The sequence below is a fragment of the Tyto alba genome, unplaced genomic scaffold (genome assembly GCF_018691265.1).
Source record: "Tyto alba isolate M040663 unplaced genomic scaffold, T.alba_DEE_v4.0 Super-Scaffold_26, whole genome shotgun sequence".
NCBI lineage: Eukaryota > Metazoa > Chordata > Aves > Strigiformes > Tytonidae > Tyto > Tyto alba.
Window position 1 is genome coordinate 8,409,518 of NW_024881300.1, and position 23,070 is coordinate 8,432,587.

The 23,070-nt window shown below is 38.8% G+C and overlaps 1 long non-coding RNA gene across 2 annotated transcripts in view; it reads right to left on the reverse strand.

Moving 5' to 3' along the window:
* Nucleotides 1-3,347: 3,347 nt before the first annotated feature.
* The window catches only part of LOC116963060, a 219,005-nt gene continuing 199,282 nt past the window's right edge, over nt 3,348-23,070 (reverse strand). For both annotated transcript variants that reach the window (XR_004407928.2, XR_004407927.2), the window contains 2 exons: nt 4,679-4,814; nt 3,348-3,666 (listed from right to left, as the gene is read on the reverse strand). This is a non-coding gene — a long non-coding RNA (uncharacterized LOC116963060). The remainder of the gene's footprint in view (nt 3,667-4,678; nt 4,815-23,070) is intronic.

Consider the following 23,070-nt stretch of genomic DNA (forward strand, 5'->3'; position numbering starts at 1 on the left):
GCTACTGGTTAGACGCCTTTCAAACCCGCCTAAGGGCTATCAGATGTGCGGCTGAGGGGAGGGGACAGCTTTTCCTATTGTGCATCTCTGAAACTTGAGGATGTGCTGCTCACGACAGTAAGTAAATGGTTGGGCTGCTTTAGATCAGGGGAGAGCTTTATTAATTTAGAAGTGTGACAATATTATTTTTCCCTTTTGCTCTACTTTAAGGAGAGTTCTGCTCATTATGTGAATGCGCTACTAATGAGTAGAGATATTTATCTCATCTAGGGAGGAAGTCTAAATCCTGGATACAGTTACTCAAAATCATGGTGCAATTTAATTTAGCTTGAAAGATCCAGCCAAAGCTGTTTGCCATACATACTACATTTTGGTAACTGTGGCCTGCCATATGTACAGTCAGGCTACTTTTTAATAATCGGGGGGGATTTGTCCACAGGGGAATTGTTAAGTCTGGTGACTTACCTATTCCATTACCTGAGTGTCCATTTATCCTGCAGAATCCAAGAAGCATCCAGTAAGTAACTCTCCAGGCCCAATGACCTGGCTAGGGACCCTGGCTCTCTAGGTAATTACACTCATGCCTCCCACTGTTCAAATAAAAAAGTGCTTCACTCTTATTTGTACCAATCTTTTAAGTAAACCTGTAAGGAAATGTTATACCACTTTTAACAGATGTGAAATTAATGTGCAAGCTTGTGATGCAAGATGCCAGGGGTTTCAACAAGCATCAGTAGGACTGCACCCATATCCCTAAAACATAATAAGCTGTACATCATTCCCTATAGATTTTCTTCATCCTGGGCATGCGTCATATATATCTCCACTGGTATATATGCAAATACCTCCACTGCTATTACATGTATCTCCTCATAATAGGGCGTCCAAAACACTGTGCTGGAAAATTGTTTTTGTGTACCACACAGAGCGAAGAAGGTTTGAACTGGTGGAATACTGGGGGCACCGATATCCAGCCATGCAGCTGCCACAACCCGTATTGGCACAGATCCCGTGTGCCGCTGAAGGGGCGGACAGCACGGTGGGCACTCACAAAGGGAGGTGGGTTTTGCAGGGTGAGCCAATGTAAATGCCACAGTTACAAAAGTAAGATAGTTCATTTAGGAAGGCTCACTCGATAACAGATCCTACTCGAGACTGTAACAGTACAAAGAGGTACACCTTAGAGCAGAAGCCTTTCTCTGAAGAAATGTGGACCATAATAATATTTCCTACTTAACAACTGACCAACATCTCTTTTTAAGCACACTTGGCTATGCCTACTTCCAAAACAACTGTGCTATATTATTACAATTTTTTGTTTACAAACAAATAAATATTAGACATTGGAATTGTACATAAAATTATTTTTCCTCCAAGTATGGCATGGTCATGCCTTTTCCTGTTATGTGGTAATCGTTAGTGACCCCATGGTCAATTATTAACAACATCTCACAGAAAGCCCTGCTAGATAGAAAGAAACATGAAAATCTCAAGAAAGGTTTCTGACTTCCAGACAGAATGCATGCCTAAGACTGAACCTCATTAGGGAGAAGTCCTCCAGGCAAACATCCTCTCATTATTTATTGTCATGGTTTACTGACGATTCCTCAATGTAATTCACAATTGGTTTCGTTTTTGAATAAATCTCTCTGTATGGTAAATGCAATACTCCTGCATCTAAGCAGCAGGGTTAGTGGAAAACAGAACAAGACCAAAATTTCACATTTCAGGGACACATAAACAGCTTAGAGCCTGAAGGCAATGCAACAAGAAGCAAAAATATGACTGACAACATGTGGCTGAAAAGTTAAGGTAGCAGTGGCTGTACAACATAATAATAAAACAGCGAGACTGCAAAACAAAAGCAATTAGCAAAAAAGTGTTGGCAATGAAGAATTATCTATGGTGAGGAACTTCCTTATAGGAGAAAGATAGTGCTGTGTTTATGATTAATGTTTAAGGCATAAAGGCTTTGGATTTAAGGCTTTGCTTCCCATCCTTTGTCCTGGTTTCTAGAGGGTCAGCTGGGCCTAGGATCTCCAATGTTTTGAGGCACTCTGATGTCCTGGAAGATTTGGTTTAAGTCTCCTAGAGCACAGCTGCTCATCTGGAAATCAGGGATACTAAAGCTTCTCTTTCTCATAGAGGAGGTACTGTGAAGGAGAGGGTGCTAAAGACTGGGCATGATCTATCAAATGGTTTTGCTATGAATCTTTTCTAGGGGATGAAAGTCTGAGGGATTTTCCTTACAAATCTTAGCACACAAAAGGGTTCACTAATGCTTATGTCTAATGTGTAATGTGCATGACCATGATTTCCATTTTTTATTACACTGAACTGCTGAGACCTGTTAAAGAAGTCCAGAATACCTCAGAAATTTCCATCTCTGATTAGAACAGACTGAAGTTTTCTTCAAGGAGAATATCCTCTGGTGTGATCCATTTTTCTCCTGTTAAAAATTCTTGGGCTGACTCAGCATCTGGGCCGATGAGTTGGCCCCTGGAAGCACTTGACTTCGTTGCTCTTGAGGAAGCAGGAGGGGCAGCAGAACAGAAAGTTTCTCTCCTCACCAGAGGACACACACACAGGCTGTGCTTGCCAGGGCAATGCCTCGCTTGGCTCGGTGCGCTGCATCTACTACTACTACCCATAAAAGATTCATTCTCTTAAATTTCATATTTATCACTTTGCATAACAAGGTTTTTTTACTAAGGTAATACTATAGTCAAACAAATGTAAAGCTGATGAGGATAAAGAGTAAAATAACTGAAAAGGGCTTTTTTACTCAGTGTGGTGAAAAGGGATATTATACACAAGCAGATTGCTTTTTTTAGTGTACCTGTTATAGAGTCATGCCCACTCTTTGCTGAATGCATACCTATGAGACTGTGTGTGTGTGCAATAAACCCCTTCGTTTATTAAGCATTTTTTTCTATTCTGCTATGTCAGTCTAAATTTACTTTGAAGGCAGGAATGATGGAGTTGTTCAATATATTGTGTGCAGAAGGTTATGACCTCTGCAATCAGCCCCTGAAACACCACTGTCTTTTTACTTCTGGGGCAGCTGAAATGAATTATAAGGTAGCCTCATAAACTTGTAACATGTTACTAAAGCTGAGGCCTCTGAATATGCAGTAATAGATCATCTTTGTATTCTTTCTCATTTCCAAAATATTTACAATCTGTATAAGATTCCAAAAATTAAAACTGAACATACTATTTGTCCTGAATATCTTGTTTCTAAAAAAGGTCTCAATCCTACAACAGCTCAAATGGATGAATGGCTTTGCGCTTGTAAAAAAAAGTGCCACTGATTTCTGCATCCATATGTGTACATGTTTTGCAGGAGCCGTCTTAAAGTTGACATTATATCATATAGCAGGAAAACATAGGTACATCTGCCTGGGTGCTGGACCATGCTGTAGGGGACACGCCTCTACACTGAGGCACACTTCTAACCTGAGGCATTGAAATGCTTTTGGTTCAAAAGAGGGACAAGGAATACCCTCAAGGAAAATCTGAGACAAAACTAACACCCCAAATACCTTCCACTGCACATGAAGATCCTCTGGAGGAAGACTGACGCAGCCAAATCGGAACACCTAGTGTAAAGCCATCATCACTCCTCTTCATTTCCACGCTAATTACACCTCATTTCTTCATTCCCTATAACATATGCAACTAAAATTATATCAACTGCCACAAGAATGATCTTTTCCTTTTGTCAGCTCTCTACAGCAGCAGCTCTGACCCCTGTCTGTGCTGTTACTAGCAGGGTAGCTTTAAATAATCAATTATTTTTCTTCCACACACAACAAAGGTCTATGCAGTAGCAAGAGGGCACATAAAGCAGTAGTCAACAAACAAAAAGTCATAGAATCATAAAATCATAGAATGGTTTGGGTTGGAAGGGACCTTAAAGATCATCTTAGTCCCAACCCCCCTGCCATGGGCAGGGCCCCCTTCCCCCAGCTCAGGGTGCTCCCAGCCCCGTCCAACCTGGCCTTGAGCCCTTCCAGGGAGGGGGCAGCCACAGCTTCTCTGGGCACCCTGGGCCAGTGACTCACCACCCGCACAGGAAAGAATTTCTTCCTAATATCTACCCTAAATCCACCATCTTTCAGTTTAAAATGGTTACCCCTTGTCCTATCCCTACACCATCTTATAAAGCGTCCCTCCCCACCTTTCCTGTAGTCCCCCTCAAGCACTAGGAAGTCTGCTGGAAGGTCTCCCTGGAGCCTTCTCTGCTCTGGGATGAACACCTCCAACTCTCAGCCTGGCCTCACAGGGGAGGTGCTCCAGGCCCTAATCATCTTTGTGGCCTCCTCTTGACCCACTTGAGCAGGTCCATGTCCTTATGTTGTTGAGGCCCCAGAGCTGGGCACAGCACTGCAGGGGGGTCTCACAAGAGCAGAGTAGAGGAGGAGGATCCCCTCCCTGGTCCTGCTGGCCACACTGCTCTTGATGCAGCCCAGGACACGGTTGGCTTTCTGGGCTGTGAGCGCACATTGCTGGCTCACAGTCAGGTTTCCACCCACCAACACCCCCAAGTCCATCTCCTCAGGGCTGCTCTCAACCCACTCCTCGCCCAGCCTGTATCTGTTTGGGATTGCCCCGACCCATGGGCAGGACTTTGCCCTTGGCCTTGTTGAACTTCATGAGGTTTGCATGGACCCACCTCTCCAGCCTGTCCAGGTCCCCCTGGATGACATCTCTTCCCTCCAGCGTGTCACTGCACCACACAATTTCATGTTGTCGGCAAACTTGCTGAGGGTGCGCTTGATCCCACTGTCAAGTCGCTGATGACCCTTGTACTGTAAAGCATATATATATGTCACTGGTGGCCCTTATACTGTAAAGCATTTAAATACCAAAAGTTTAATAAAGCTGTTGTAAATATTCAGTGCCCATTCACCAGACCCCTGTGTTAACACCACAGGTCTAACTTGCTTATGGAACTTGAAAACATTCCCAGCAGGATCCTCTGAACAGATGTAACTTACATAATGTTTTAAAAAATAAAGCCTTAGTTATTCATACCTTGAAGGTACAGGACCTTGAGAAAAATGTGTTAACATGGTGAAAGGCCTAAACAAATGTAACCTCTCCATCCTCAAGGAAAAAAGCACTGTCACTGAGTCGGGAAAAGCCACACTGTCCCACTCGCAAAATGTTCTCTTTGTTCTCCACATGAATCAGTTTGTATCTGCTGATAACTCACTTCTTTACAAGGGTTTCGGGTTTAGGATTCCCTTTGATGCTAGACTCACTGCCAGGAACAGTAAACCACTCTAACTTTGACAGAGCTACAATTATTCCCTATAGTCAGCTATTCCATTGTTTCCTCTAAAACTCTTATTTATGTCAACATTTCATTTTGGGTAGGTTTCCCCCTTCATCCTTTCTGATTTAAATCATGCCAGTCATAAAAGTTACAAATCAGATAGCCCAAGAGGCATGCAATATTTTAACGTAAAATGTGCATACATTCCTCATTCTCTGTAATATATGTGACTAAAATTATACCAACGACCACAACAACCATCTTTTCCTTTTGTCACTTCTTTCTGGCAGCAGCTCTGCCTCCTGTCTGTGCTGTTACTAGCAGGGTATCAGCGATGGCAACCTCTGCCAGAGCCACGAGGGCACAGAAACCGCCTGGCCCAGGGTTGAGAGGTGTCTTGGTCTGAGCATGTGTTGGTGCCAACACTTCTGAAGGTTTCAGCCTGTCAGGAGCGTTTAAGTGTTACATCAGGCAGCTTAGTCTAGTAATGGTAACCTAAGCTACAAGCAGCAGGGAGGTATTTGTGCAGTGCTTTGCTTAGAGGAGCGTTCAGAGCCTGTGACACTGTCTGACACTGACTGATTAAGATACAGGTACTGTGGTGCTGTCAGGAAAGAAGAAAGAGGACTCACAGTGCTATTGTTGCTCATGGATCTCCAGCAGAGCAGCAACCAGACACCAGTGCACAGCAGCATCGTGCTCTGCCACCTTTTCTGAGAATTACTGCCTAGCCAACCCTAAAGCAATTAGGAACACACCGTTTTTTTAATACAGCCTGTCTCTCCACACGGACTCCAAAGTCTATATACCATAGGTGATCAAATCCTTGTGACTGGGGAAGGGTCTGAGATAGGAAGGATGAGGGAGATGCTAGAAGGACAAAAGTATGAACTCTATAATGAATCATCAGAAAACTATTATGAAGGCTGCTGCTGCAGCAAACAAGACCAAAACCTAATGGGGAGAGAAGCAGAGCTACCCAGTTATGCTGCAGATATAGAGTAACCTGAATTTTCTCCATGGCTTTTACCTGCCGCCTTTAAAAAACATGCATTCAAATTTCTCCCAGTTTTCTGGGTGTCCCTGAAGCTCACACTATTAGTGTGAATGGTGAAAAGGATTGCTTTGCTAGGCAGAGACAATTGCCAGGCAACCTAGGACTTAGGGCTAGAAATTTAGTTTTATTTAGTTTAATTCTTAGGGCTTTCTCCAGTACAAGATGCAGGGTGTCCCCTTGTACTTTTTCATCCCATCTTTGCAAGTGATGAAATAATAATTTCTCTTCTCTCTAAGGGTGGTGCTGAATCCCTCAGAAAGAGTAACATATGTCTACCCAGGGTGTCCAGACTTAAGGAAGCTCTTCAGTTCAGACTCACATTTGTGGCCTTCTGGAGATATCTCTCCTCCTTACAGCCTGTGCAGGCAGGAAGGCAAGCAGGAAAAAACAGAAAACAGTCTCAGCTGTCTTCAGGAATCTGAGATCTCTGCAGACCTGATTATTTTTGTGCCAAACCAGGCACATTTCTGTAATCTGTGTGGTGCCAAAAATGTCCTTGTCCTCCGTGAAGCAGAGGCCAGAGCAAACTGGAAAGATTCTCCTCTTTCTTCCACCAGGGAGGAGGCACTTGGGCTTCCAGGAGCCTCTATTCTCCTCCACAACTAGGCTGTTTTCATCTCAGCTTTCTAAATAAATATTTAGTGGGCAATTCACATTTTCCCTCCTGCTCTATCTAGCAGAGTTGATTATTGCTAGGGTCAGGTGGTTACATGAGCTAATTAATATTCACAGGCAGCAGTAGGAAATAAGTACAAACCCCATCTCCTCAGCCTTAATTACAATATCAGTGCTATCAAATTCCATGTGGATACACCTCCCACATCAGCTCCAAACAATTTCAGATGTGTATACTAACAGGATCCACAACATCTTTAACTCATGATCTTCTGTCATTACAATATAATTACTCTAATGCATCTTTACTGTGCAACGCCCACCAAAGCTAACAACCGTTGAGTATACCATGCAATTATAGAATAGAGATGTTAATGTAAGCTTTCCGTTTACAGTGACTTGAAGCATTTCTTCCAGTCCCATTATTCAACATTTGTAGGCAACCTGACTCCTACCTGCTCCCCTTCCTTCTCTATATTTACTTTATGAAACATTTACATTATTTGCACTGATAAGCCCCAGGTGGCACTGAATTCCCAGTGGGAATATAGCATGAGAGTTAATAAAGTGACAGTAGCTTGTCTGACCTTGGTTAGTTCTGTGGGTGTAGAAGAAGAACAGAAGAAGGTGAGACAGGGAAAAACAACTGTAGTTTGCACCTTGCTGAAGTATGGGTGAGGATCTGGGCTGTGTGTAGACATGGTAAAAGAAGGTAGGAGAGATTTGACAGAAACTGTGGTATTGACTAATTAAGCTAGTGAATATGCCTTGATTAAGTGCTGATGGAAGTCAGACACAAAAGTCAGCTAGTTAGGGAGAATGGGGTAAGCTTCAAAGGGTCTTTGAGGCAGAGTTGTTTGTGTTGCACAAGAAGTAAAGGATGAGCCAGTGGAATAACTTGTCAAATGACAAGCCATGAAGATGATCTTAGCCTCTTGTTTCTATCACTGTAGAAATTAAGGAACAAAGTACATATTTTAAAGAGATAAAATGGGATGGATTTTCAGAACTACAGAAAGATTTTCAAATGAGAACTAGCTGCAGACATAACTCACATTGCACTATACAATGTATTCTTGTGTCTTTGCAGAGATTTACAAAACCTTCTCAGTATATCTATTTCATCAGTCCTTTTACTTTTCTTAAATGGCAATCTTTTTAAACTGGATAATAGCATCCATACTCAATACATTTGTCTTTCCATGTGATTATTTATCAGTCACTATGACTAAGACATACATTATCAAGACCTGAAAAACAGAGTTAAACAGGAATGGCATTACTTTGTCACATGTCCAAGTTGTAATTGGTGTTTCACTGTAGCTCTGCAAGCAAACACGGAAAGACAAACAGCAAAGACACCTCTGGTTTGATTGAAAGTGACTAAGAGAGGAAAAACCAAGACAGATAATATATGAAGTTTTAAGGAAGAAGCATTCTTTCCCTGGAATCCAAAGGCCCTTCTTAGATTCAAGAGGTAAAACATGGGAAAAGTGCAGCTGTTTCTTGGAGTAGTACTTTGTCTCTGGGAAGTCATCTTTTGAATGGAAATGGAAACTAAGAGCTGCCAGGCTGATTTTTATCTCTGTGTATCACCTGTCCAATTTATACTCTATATGTTTGCTGATGTTCTGTAATGTCCCAGTTAACTCTGTTGTTTGCTTATCAACTCTTCTGTGTCCCAGATGCTCATACAAGGATCATCAATATTTTGTGAAAGACATAACCATCACTTTCAACAGTCTAAACTATTCTGTTCCCATATATCTCCCTCTGTTATTGGAGAAGACTCCAAAAGTCCCCAAAGAACTACTTTTGAATGAGTTTTTCAGCATCAGCTGACTGGGACATGGAAGAAGCAATTCCTCAGCCAAAGTACTTCCAAAACAGACACTTTGCATCTAAACCCAATAGGTTTATCTTTAGGGGTAGCTCCCAAACTGATCCCAGACATGGAGAGAGAGGGGTAATGCAGCTTCGAGTTAGCTAGAAGCCAGCACAGAGTTCTGTGTTTGACTGTCTACTACAAGTACATGCATAAGAATAAGGTCAGTATGTATAGTTCACACATAGCATTAGAGAGAGATTTTGAGAAAGGACAAGATTTGTGGTTTCACAGGGTGTCATCTCTAATTTATAAGGAAGGTTCCCTGGTTCTGGAAAGTTCAGGGTGTTCCAGAATGGAAAAGGAAAATATTGTTCTACTTTAACATCACAGGGGCTCTGTCAGATGATTCACAGGCTCTGGAGAACACAGACACTACCAGCTCAGCACATCTATATACCAATCACAATTTGTCATAAGTGAGTACTTCCCACCATCCTAAAAAGGGATTTGTTTTGTGTATTATTTGCAGGAAATGTAACAAACTCCATACTGAACAGCAAAATAAAAACAGCACTTGATTGTTTTATTGAATATTTGTCTACTTGGGAAAACTTCACTTTAGGATTTTTTTTATACTGTCTAATAAAAGGACCCCCACAGCTGTCTTCTTTGTGGAGAAAAGCTGTCAACATCCAGTATAATTTTCTGCATATTGAGTGAAGTACTTGAAAGTCCCAGTTCCATTTTAATATGAGATGCTCACCCATTTGTATGCAGCTGGAGAGAGTAGTTTTATCCTCATTTAAAAAAGCCCTATGATGGATTTCTTTCTTTAAACAAATACTGTCTCAAACTTTTCTTTTTTCTCTCTCTTTCCCCCAGCATACACCTTTCCTCTCTTGTTAGGCACCAGTGTGTTCAAATCCCTGCATAGTGTTGACATCTCACTTGTTACACATAAAATGATGCCAGCACTATTTCTTTTTTGATGTCCCTGCGCATGATCTGCTGGAATAATTCCCAGATTAACTGTTTATCAATATGATTTTTGCAAAACAGTTGGTGAGAAAAATTTCATCACACTGCCTTGAATAAGGCCTTCACTATCCTCTTCTGAATTTTCTGATTCTGGGAATTGACAGCTTCTAATCCCAGCCAAAGTTTTTCTCCAGTCCTGATCCTGCAAACACTTTACCACATAGCAGCCCTACTACACCCGGAAGGCTAATGCTGGGTATCCAATACAAAGTACTCCTCCCTATGTGAGTGCCAAATTCAGTTGCATTCTCAGGTACTGCAGAACAAGGTGTGCCCCAGTCTAAGGATCCCAGGCAAATCTTCCTACAAATGACCTGCAAATGCACCTTTTGCATGGCAAGAGCATAGGGTTGCCATTGCACATAGTCTACATGGAGGGACACAAATAGGGACAAGGTACCAACTCGCAGCCCAGGCCACCACTGCTTTTATGTATACACACACACAGACACTAGACACTATATATCTCTTGATTTCTAATAAAATTTCCTCACAACTAAGTGCTGGTGAATCACTACAGCTCTTGAATAATTATTAAACGTATGTTTTGAGAGCTGTAATCATTCTTATTTACCACACCAAATGCAAACTCCATCATAATTATATGCATATCAGAGACTGTTAATCTAAAGTGCTGTTTACTTTCTTCCCTGTTGGCACAAGACAGGAGACCATTCAGCGAAAATGTAGCGACATATCATAGCACCAGTCAGTTGTGCTCAGTCCTTCCACAGCTATTAACTCTGATGCAATGAAACACTGTTGTTATGGGTAGCAGGGAGCATCTTTAACATTCACAGCTATTTTTAATGCTTCTGTCAAGAGGAAAGATTATAGCTGTGAAGGCAGCACAGAGAGATTTTGTGTAACAGAGTCACAAAGCTTTCAACTCTGCACACACCATTACTGAACATATTGTACATATGCTTCAACACATCCTGACACTACAAGACTCATGGTTAAAAAACAGGATATCTGAAGGTTATGGAACATTTAAAAGTTTTAGAGTAAACAATATACTACAAAGAATTAAATGCCAAACATTACCAACATCCCACTCTGGATATGCCACATCTCAAAGGCTGAGAAAGACTAACCCAAACAATCTCAGATAGCAAACCACCAAGCAGCCAAGTTTGGAGTGATGCTCGCAATTCACTGCAAAGCACTTTGTCCAAGGAGTGAGCACTGAGTGATTTCCCAGACAGTGCTTGGAGGAGCTTTCACTCAGATTCAAGATCTCTGCTCCATATTTCTGTTTTGAATGATAATGAAAAAGGTGATTCTCAACATTTCCAATAGAATTAAAATTATGAAAACTTTACACTGGAAAAAACAGATAGTTTTGATGCTGATTATTTTGTCTGAAACAAATGGGGCCAATGGTACAAATCTTGGATGAACCTAGGAAACATCGCATTATGAAAGCAGCAGATCTGAGAGCTTCAGGGCTCCTGGGGTTTTTTGTTTCTCATCTCCCAGTAGAGTAGGAACCTCAGATATATGGAATTTCACACTTTAATTGGTATTCTTGGTATTTGCAGCGCCCAGTGCTTGGGGTGCAAAAGAATGAACCACTACTGGGCAAGCTTTCCTGGAGCTTCCAGGCTTCCACCTCCACAGGCCAGGGATTGGCGCAGTAGTTAAGGTATCCCAATTCTTTGTTGTGAAGAGAGGATTCAAAGCTGCAGGAGCCCCCACTTGGGTCAGAGACCTCAGAAATTCAGGGTTTCCAGCTCTACCAGACACATCTGAGAGATAAATGAGCTCTGGGTTCAGCTCCTAGTTGAGCTGCAGGAAGCCTGCTAGGTGCCCTGGAGTCAGAGGAAGGCCACACAGAAGGTCTGCAGAGCAATGAATAATGGAGACTTGTCTGTGTTTTGGCAAGGGGGAAAAAAAAAAAGGAAGAAGGAGGATGAAAAAAAAAAAAACAAACAATAAAAAAAAACCAGAGACCCAGAAAATTTCCTGAGAAATATTTTTGTTTTCAGTAACTCAGCAATTTCTAATGAAGCATTGCTTACTGGAAAGTTTCTGCCTGTTTCCATCTGGGAGGACATTATTCAGCTGGACATGACACATTTTGGATGACATGAGGGAATGTTATGTTTGGTCATCTTGCCAAATTTCATCCGAGCAGATAATTTCCTTTTTATTTAAATCCACCTCACAGCATTAACAGAGTGCATTTTTTTTAGCTCACATTCTGTCTTGCAGCTCTTGCACTGTTAAATATTTTCTGCACTTTTTCTCCTGTGTAGCTACATTTCCCTGAGTTCAGTGCTACATTAGAGATTATGGTATCTGTATATATGAAAGAGAGCTTTGGGGTTTGTAAAATTATTTGGGTTACTGCAAGATAGCCAGAGCTATACAAAGGATTATTTTTAGTACCTGAAAAGTTTTTGCATAGCTAGGTTAAATCCAACAAATGTGACTAGTCTGTATGTCAAATTATTTTATGCCATTATGGTGCACGATTGCATTACTCAGTAGCTGTTGTATTTTTCTATCTCCTCAGGAACATTTATTACAATGAGGATACTGCCTTGATTCCAACTAAGACCCAGGCCCCTATTGTGCTAGGCACTATAGCAACAGACAGTGAAAGGCAGTCCTTGTTCCTAAAGACCTTTCTGTCCAAATAGACAAGACATTTCCAGAGATTTATTTTTTATTTTTCAGTTTATAACAGTTGAAAAACAACTTGGATCAAGAATAAGAATTGCAATGAATAGACCATGATGATACCGGCTGTGGGATGAACCCATGTGTAGGTGGGAAACACCAAGCCAGTAAAAACCCACATAGGTGCAATCCTGAACCAACTGAAGTAACATGAAGACTCCTACTGACTCTAATGAGATTCAGGATTTCCCCTCTGTTCCCATTTCACCAGGTACATGTCTCCATAGCATAATGCAATGTTATGCAGTGATATTTCCAAATTCGCTTGGTACTAAAAGTAGAATTACAGTATTGACATACTATTCCTATCAGAGTAATAAACCCAAACAGACCATTGTGCTGTTGTTGGTAGATGGCTTCTAGTGCTCACTCAGCACTCACTCACTGTTTTTTCTAGGTGATACTGTGTAGTGCCATGAAAACACAGCCACAGCTCTGTTGAAGCTGTGGGGTTTTTCTGTGGAACTATCTAGGAACAAGTTACAGGTAATGGGTTCACAAGCTGCCTGGATTCACCAGTCTTTCACAAAACTACTGACCTACCACTGATGGTAAACTGAAGGATTAATCATGGTTTACAACACTTCACGGCCTCCGGTGCAGGGGTTATTTAGATCCAAGTGAATTCCCTTAGCATATTTCTTCCCACAAATCCTTTCTCTAAAGGAGAGAGACTAAAAATACTCCTGAGGTAGAGCCCATAAACAGACATATACACTGTTCTGATCTTGCTGATATTGCTATGTTCTATGTTATTATTTACTTAAATTGAATAGCATCCCAGACCTAATAGAAGACTGAGGTAACTTATTTTTTTATATTTTTTAACTGATGCAATGCACATTAAAGCAGAGAAATCATGACTTCAGAGATGCAGTCTGTTTTCTGAATATTCTGACTACGAATATAATGTAATAGAGGTTGGAGTGACGCTCGTTTTGAACCCCTGAGTTTATCATAAGATTAACAGTCTTTATTATTTTGCAGAACAAGCAGTAGCACCTCACCAAGGGTATAATCACCTCAGTCAAAAAACAAATAAGCTTTTACTTAATGCACTAAAAATATAGTTGAGAAACCTTCGATCTCAAGTCAAGTGATAAAATAGACTGTGTTGACTGAGCAGATCAGCAGCTGCTGCTGTTCAGGATCCTTCACCCTAACAATGCTTGCCTTTCTCTCTCCCCACCAAATTTAGAGATGATGTCAGTGTAGCCAACCCTAGGAGTTCAAAAATCAGAAGACAAACCAAAATAGAATCACAGGACTGATATCAAAGCCATGGAAGTCATTGAAACTGAAGCGTACCATTTGGGGGAGTCAGCTTTTAGATTTTTTAATTCATAGGAGACAGCCTTCCCCCTTCCAGGTGTCTGCTCAGTTCTCCTGGCTGTCTGATATGCCCTATTTCAGAGTGAGAGGCAACACAGGACAATGGGAAGAACAAACGATTGGGATTCTATTTAAAGTTTATATAAAGCTCAATTCTCCACCACCTTAATCCTGCAAATACCTTATCTGAATGCTCAACTTGACTCATACAAGCAGCCCCATGGAAACTAGTGGGGGCCACTTACATAAGTTACTATTGCACATCAGAAATGTTAACTTGTGTCACAATATTAAGAATTAGCTAAGAATCAAGAGGTCTGTTGCTTGGTTTTCTCTGTGATCTTGGGCAAGCCCAACAGATAATAAAATTCAGATAACTGGTATATTGTCTTCTTCTGATGCAAATTGAATTCCAGCTAACACAGCTGGAAAGAATCCTTAAAAATCAGTGGAAAGTATTTAATAATTAGATTTCCTAATAAAACAAACCCCATAGAACTGGACTTAATTCACCATGGATCAAGTCTAACGCAGAAGCCAGGAGAAACAGAAGATTTACTCTTCTCAGGGCTGAGAAGACCATACTTCTCATTTCACAAACTGGACCTTTTGCACTTCAGCAGGATAAACAGGAATCTTTTCTGAAAACAGCAGTTCCTGGGAGCTAGAATTTCTCATACAGGAGTTGATAAAGATCTAAACATTTATTCATCTTTTTCCTATACAAAATGCTCAGATTTCTCCGAATTTAAATTTAATTGATCTTAATTTAAATTTATTCTGAATATAAAGTCCAATTTTTTGAGGCAGCAGTAATATGTTCAGATGAAACGGCTTGTTAGAAAAGTACTCACTTAAAATAATGGAAGTCTTTTATCTTTTATTAAACATTTGAAATTACTAAAAGATACTACCTCAGAGTGGTTTAGTTTAAAGAGGCAAACTGATACATTTTGTTAATTAGACCATTAAAAAACTCATTTAGGTGTAAATAAGTCTAGGTCATTAAATCTTAATGTACAACGTCAAAGTGAAACTTCAGTCTTCACACTTTCTAGTAATGTTAATTCATGACCCTAAAAATTAATTAAAAATAGAATTAGCGTTGAAGAACTTACTTCCCCCCCTCCTGTTTTTAAAGAAAAAAATATGTATTGGTAGTCATAAAAAGTGTTATTTCTGCTCAGTTCTCCATTTACACATTCTCTCTGCCTACAAGACTTTGTTTAAACTTGGATGTACAACATCTGTATTTTGATATCAGTGATCCATGTGAATATTTTTAAAGCACAGCACGAGAGAGCTAGCAGTGATGACCAGTGATGTTATCACTAATTTTCATGGTAACAAGAAGAAGCTACTTCTGTGAAATCACATATTGTGGATTAATGGCATAATAAAGCATAATCATAGAATCACAGAATCATAGGATGATTTGGGTTGGAAGGGACCTTAAAGATCATCTAGTCCCAATATCCCTGCCATGGGCACGGACACCTTCCCCCAGCTCAGGGTGCTCCCAGCCCCGTCCAACCTGGCCTTGAACCCTTCCAGGGAGGGGGCAGCCACAGCTGCTCTGGGCACCCTGGGCCAGTGCCTCACCACCCTCACAGGAAAGGATTTCTTCCATATATCCAATCTAAATCTACCCTCTTTCAGTTTAAAGCCATTACTCCTTGTCCTATCCCTACACCCCCTGATAAAAAGCCCCTCCTTCCCTGTAGCACTCTTTAAGCACTGGGAGGCTGCTCGAAGGTCTCCCCAAAGCCTTCTCTTCTCCAGGCTGAACCCCCCCAACTCTCTCAGCCTGGCCTCACAGGGGAGCTGCTCCAGTCCCTGATCATCGCCGTTGTCTCCTCAGGATCTGCTCCACCAGGTCCATGTCTGTAATAATGAGTCAAAAATGTTCTTGGGCACAGCTGAAAAGGCAAGGTTAAAAGGCCATCTCCTGTTAAGGTTTTTAATGATTACTATCATAAAGTCATATTCTCAATTGCTTTACAAAACAGGAAGTATTTAGATTGAACTTTCTAGAAAATTTTCAAGATCGTCAGGTTGATTTTAGAAAATTCCAGGAAAAAAAAAAATGAGAAAAAATTCAGAGAAGTTCAGCCATTTCGAGGAACAGGGAACAATCTATCCCATTTGATTTCAGAGTGAGAAACTGGGAGAAGTCGATGCAAAGAGATTAAAGAGAGAATTGAGAGAAACTGGAAATGGGCAGTATAATGCAGGGGAGGCAGAGGCTGAGTGGTCAAGAAGATAAATGCTACAGGAGATGCCTATGGATCCTGGACAACTGAAAAGAATGAGACTGGACTGAAGGCAGAGAAGAGCAGAGGAGATAACAGTGGGATACGATCGATACTGAAAAAGACTGTAAGGGAACAGGAGAGAGGGACTCAAGTGAGGTAACATGGGTGAAATGGCCTGTGCTTACTCCAGTCTTAAGAATAAATCCCAAGGACACCAGAATCCCTATACTAATGTAAAAGAAAGCAGTAATTATCATGTATATCCATACATACAGGTCGCAGATCAAAAATAAAACTGTCTACAGTGTAATAATTAGTGAAGATTCTTGCTTTTCCTTTTTATACCCTTTAATGAAAAATTAAAAGTCTTTTCTTTTCCAGGTGCCTAAAATTAAGAGGATGCAGAAATGTCAGTTCTATCCAGTACTAACCAGGCTTGCAATGCTGACACAACACATGGGAAAAAGGAAAGAACAGTGAAAATCATATGAAGGCTCTAAGGAGAAGGGTTGATTTTAAGGTGGCAGCAGTGATACGAAGTGAACTGTAATGAGTAACTCAGTGGCAGAATGAAGGAAGGATATTACTAACTCCCATCAGCAGGGATACTGCCCAACATTTGCAGGGACATTCTTTGAGTTCAATACAAGATTACATTTGTTTCCTGACTTAGTGACTGGTTGAAATATAGACACATAAAAAGAAGGGTTTTTAAAAATATAAAAATACTTGGTTTGTTTTCAGTCTTCCTAATTCACTTAAGTGTGCTACACTAACAAAGAAAGGACCCTACCTTTTCCTTGTATACAAGACTGAATATTTGCTTTGTAGGTAACACTCTTCCCATAAGAAGACTGCCAAGAATCTTTTCACTGAAGGACTATATTAAACATGCTTGTTCTTCCACAGATATAACTTATGTAAATTGTTCGTGATTATATATGAAGCCATATTACAGTTATATAGGAGAAGTGATTGCTCCCACCGTACACATTCTTTGGAACTGTGTGACACATGCACAATTAAGGATGACATAAGAAAATGCATCAAATGATATTTAAATATACCTTAGGGAGCCACTAAGTTTTCTGATGGTTTTCCAGAAGGAAAACTAATTGCATCTGGACAATACAACAGTTTTAGAAGGGTTTCTTTCCATCAATGCTTTTACTTTTTTCTTTGGTAAATATTTAGAACAGTCTACTTAAAGATACTGATAATAAAAATCAGAAATGATTGAATGGTTTGAATATATTCAAGTTTCTTTCATTTTAACTATGCTTACTTGTTTCTACTGATATTTTGCTATATCAGCAATGCATAGAAATTCTTGTCCTATCAGGGTGGTATCAGAGTGGATAATAACAGACAATTATTCTCACAAAGAGCTTACATCCTTTTCTAAGACTTAAAATTTAAATCTAACTAATCATATAAAATAATAGATTGAAATCACTAATAATTCCTCTGGCAAACATACTCAAGTTTGTTATACTAAACATATTTAGTTTTACTAAGACTATGTGGTTTTCATGTGAAAGGGTATACACACCACCTGATTGTATCAATTTAATTTTAGGAAATTCTGTAAATTTTCTAGGCTATTGTTGTCTTGGAAATTCTCTTAGTTTTCAGAAATGTGTAGAAAGAACTAAATAAATACTTCTTTCTGTCATGACTTATCCAATTATCTGGTAGGGCTATGTGACACAGAGGCTGAAGTCAGTAGTCTGATATGGTCAAATTTGACACTGCTTGATGCTTTCTTAGGTGGCTTTTTGACAGATTGTACTATAGGTACAAAAGTCCATGTGTAGTTTGCTGGATTATATGATCTTTCTTTACAATTTATCGAAAAGAATATTTTGCTAAGGTGATTTACTTCCTTGTTAAATCTGAAAGAAGTGATGATACTACTCCTTTGTTTATACAATAAGTTCAAGTTTCTTCTTATTTAGAACACTGTGGAGCACTTAAATTGGAATTCTTTGTTCCCCTTGGACAGGTGAAGATTGATTCCAGTGGTCTTCCAATCAGACTATAAATCAGGATAGTTGAGATTGACAACACTTTATTGGTATGAGCAAGAGAAGAGTCAGATTATTCTTTGCCAAGCTATATGACTGCGGAACACCATTCTAATATTTCTAACTCTCTTACCACTTCACTATTGATATTGTGACAGGATTTGTAATACCATTAAGCTGTGATGCCAAGAGCAATACTTTTAAAGAGTGTGACACTGAATATAGGCTCTGGCAAATGATGCCTTCAGTTAGAAAGTATTAATGTGACAGAACTCTTCCAGAACCTTTTATGGAGAATATGTCTTGACCAAAAAGTGACAAAAGAGAAAATAGTGCTTGAACCTGTGCAACATAACATTGAGACAGAAAAAACTCAACTGAAAATGTCTTTTTGTGCAACAATTGATCTCTCTGTCATTTATAGTAATGTAAATCACAAGGAACTGTTGAAATCAGTGGGAACTACAGCCATATAAATCAGGTGTCATATAAATAAAAAAGTTGTAAGGTATTATTATTGGGTCACTTAGCTCTGATCCATAGTTTTATTTTAGCTCTAACATTTATCAGCTTTGCTTGTCCAAACTAACTCTTAAAATAGAAATATATTCTGCAGTTTGGCAACAATGGGCATTCTGGATTGGGTATTCACAGAGCAAGTAATAGAGAATTTGTCATAATGGGTCCATCCACTGTTCTACAGCTCCTCTCGTACTTTATGTCTCTACTTTATATACCCATAAAACATGTAACTGACTATGAAATGACAGTAAGAAAAAGAAAGAAGTGTTCCCTTCTCATCATATTTCTCTGACACAGGAGATCTGATCATCTGTATTATCACAGCTACAAATAGCAAATATAAATTACCTAGCCCCATTACATACAGACACATTATCTTTTTGCCATTGAAAAATCTATGGGCTAAATATTTTCTGCATTAAATATTTTCTTTTATTTGTTTTAAATGAACTGGCCCTTAATTTCATGATGCATTTATTTCATTGTGCTGTGCAATGCAGAAAATACCCCCAGCACTATTCTGAATACTGTGTTGTATTCCCAATACTTCCTATTCTTGCCAAACAAAATCACTCTAGGATGAGAATCTCAGTGGTATGAACTGGTAAATGGCCCAAAGGAGTGTCAGTTTATACCTTCTGAATCTTTATAGTTTTTGAAGTGTTTTATATGTAAATCTTACTGTACGTCTCACTAGCTTTGTTGCCCTTTTATGAGCTTTCATGAATACTCAGTCCATATTTTATCTGTCTCAATCAAAATTTGGAAGAACACTTTTAGGAAAGAGAAATGGAGCTCTTGAAAAAGATCACTGTCATATCATCATGATGTCATGAAAGAAGGCCTAAATTAAGTGAGAATTTCAAGACATTATACTGATCTCACCACATACTCAGCCTCTTTTCTGTGTTGTTTTTTGTGTGTGTGTCCTTTTTTTTTTCCTGTTTCTTTGTTTTGTTAAAGAATACCCCCCAAAGACACAGCATTATTTCATGAGGTTTTGTTCCTCTGGAAATAATTTTATCTGGTAATAATTTATGATCTCTAAGAAAACATTTCCAATTGTGATCCAGTTTCTATTGTAATGCTGAAAATTAATGGAATTAACATTAATACTGATGAAATTGATAATGTTTTATGTGATTACTGCTTCACTAATCACTATGTATTCCACTGCTATCTGTATGTGAGATCATTAATATGGTATATGTATAAAGATTAAGCTTAATGGAGTTAAATGATGATATGGAAAGGCGGGGTGGCTAATTAATGATCAAGCAAACAATTAGTGCTCTTTCTTACTAATTCACAAGCTGTTCTATGAGGAACTGCAGCCTTGCAGAGCAAAATTCAGTGCATCTCTTAATTATAAATAAGCTAGGGACTTGTAAAAGCACAGACTACCTTTTAACCTCCTGTTACTATAGACTGTTTTTAAGCTTCTCAGCAAGATTTTTCCTGGTCAAATGCAAAGGTAATTTAAAGGAAAAGCTTTGCTACTACCTTTATTGGTCACCTTTAAGTGAATATTTGACTGATGGGACCTAGTCAAGTTTTACATTTAGGAGACACTTAATGAAAAAGTACATCAGTCTTAAATGGTCCTTAATTGGTTCGTGCGATATGTCTGTGTTGGTACTTAGAACAGGATTGAATTTCACACTAAAGGCTTATTTCTACTAACTCTTAACTCATGCTGAGTATCCCTCTCTCCCTTGTGCATAGTCTCATTGATTTTGCCCAGAGTAATTGTCTTTCTCTGTTCTACAATTCTAAATGCTTTTCTCTGTAGTTTTTACAAAAGAAAAAAAAAAATCATTTTTTCTAGATCATTTAAATCCTTGAATTGAGTAAATTAATTCTAATTTTACTATATGACAAGCTATAAAAAACATTTGTATGAACTAAAAGAATTACATTCACTGTTTTCATCTTGCATATAGACTTTAAATAACACCTTGTGCCCTCTCAAATGCAGCTCCCAACATTTCCCAGAAATGTGAAATCAGCACATGATCTCCATCAGTCCTTTAATTAGTGTCACTGCCTGTGGATAAAATATCAACCCATTTTATTTGCACTGCAGTTCTCTTATGACATAAAATTAATGTTTCTTGATTTTTTAAGCATGGATTCTCTACATTTTTCCAGTTACTACTGCCTTTAATTGACTATCTACAGCTGTAGTATTGGATACAAAAATTTTTAGTGAGAGCATTATCCCACAAAACCTAAAGTCAAGACATATTTTTCAAGTTATTTCAACATATATTCACTTGGGGCAAAGCTCAAAAGCTTTTTAGACTGCCTGGCCTGGTCTTTGATATCTCACAAGTTAATAGAATTCCTCTTTTGAATATAACAAATAGCTTTTGTGGAATTTTTAAATTTTTATAGTGATAAAGAACTGTATTTCAGTTGATAAATTATAATTTATAATTCTAAGAGCAAGAACACTTTGTAGAACTTCTGTACCTTCAAGACATAGACTGAGTCTTTATGGGCAAAGATAAGCAAGACATAATAGGCAGAAAACTCATGTTTAGAGACATTTTAAAAATAGTTCTCTGAAGGTCTTATAGATATATATATGTGGTATTGGACACTTGATCTGAAGGAAGATTCTATAATGTTATAATTGGTATAATGATCCCACAGGACAGGCATTTTCCATGTTTTTGACAGTATCAAAAGACTCCTGGACATTACTTCTTACAGCTTGACCTAGTGTGCCACAGTGGATGTTTGACATTAGCAAACAAATGGCTACATAACAGGCATGGCAGAATGAAGCAAAGTCACCCCATCCTGACCTGAAGTCAGGGAGGGACAGTGCAGAGACTGTGTGTCAGTGAAGGACACTTCAAAAGGGAGAAAGAAAACACAATGAGAACAAGGAAAAGAAAGCTCAATACGAGACAAAAATTTAGAAACCTTTGCTGAAACATCAAGGACTGATCTGGTCTTACAAACACACTTGACATATATGCTCTCTAATCTTACTGAGATTGGGAGAAATTTATATTTTAAACCCTGTGCGGTTGTGAAATCAGAATGTTTGAGATGATTCAGTACTGTTACAAAGAAGAGTAGTCACGAGGCATAGAATTTAAAACAGTCACTGTCACAAAATGATTAATGCATTGAAAGAGAATTCCATGACAAAAGTTACTTTGCAAGGCGTCATTAACTACCATCCCTTTTCTTTTAACACAAGACAATGTCCATTATAACCAAAATATTGAGTGGTCCATCCATTAAATAATGTATTGCAATTTGCCTTTACTATTCAATACCAAGAGACAAATTAATTAAATTTAAAATATTTGTATAGTTTTGGAGTTTCACATATGACTAGCATTTAAATATCCTAGTGATCCATAATTTAGTGCTTTTCATTAACTGAAAATACCTTCCATTACTTAGAAAAATAGAATATTATTTTTAGAGCTTTGGAAGACAGTGCTGGCTCTTTAAGTAGACATAACAAGATATACAACACTGAGATGTCTAATGGCCTATAATGAACTTACACACCTTCATCATCTATTGGATTTCATTAGTGGGGGTGATACTGAGTAATCCAGGCCAGTCATCTCTCTCTAATCCTGAAAAGCTTTGATAGTATTTCTCTGGGCTGTAGGCACTCCAGTTCTCCAGTTAGGAGTCTCAGCAGACTTGGCCAAATAATGACTTCCATGATTAAAAGCAAAACACTTTGATGACAGTATTCCAATTAATTCCATGAAGATATATTAGGCATAATATAGTAGTCATGTACTCAAAACACCTGGAAAGATCTTGCTTTTCTCCAATGCCCCTTGGGCATGAATCAATTGGCATCCAAAATACTAGCAATACTTAAAAAGCCTGTTCATAATTTTTAATCATTTGTGGATTATTATTGACTCTTTCAAACTACCTCTCATATATTAAGGGGCAGAAATGTATTCACGTACATTAAAAAAATTTTTGCATATACTTTCCAGGGACTCCTTCTGCAGGTGTTCTTGCTGAAGAATGTTAATTTGGTAAACTAAAAATAGCAACAATTAAATTTTGTTCCACTCTATGCCACAAAAAGAAAATAATGCAAATGTAGAGTAGAATAACGAAACATGAGAAACAGGATATGGAACTGTCACCATGTTGGAGAGTGCTACTTGACTGCATCTGTAAATATATAAATAAAATACGATTGGAGGAAAAACAAGAATTATGTTACATGCTATTGATTTTCAAGTAAATGATGATAACAGTGATAACTAAAATTTGAAATGCTTTTCATTATTTGAGTAAAGTTTAGAAAACTATTTTATGGTCATTCTTCTACTAATTCACTAACCGATTTGAACAAATTTAATTTCAATATGAATCTTGTCACTTGATATATGCCATGAAGAGGAAGAAGAGAAAGAGTTGAG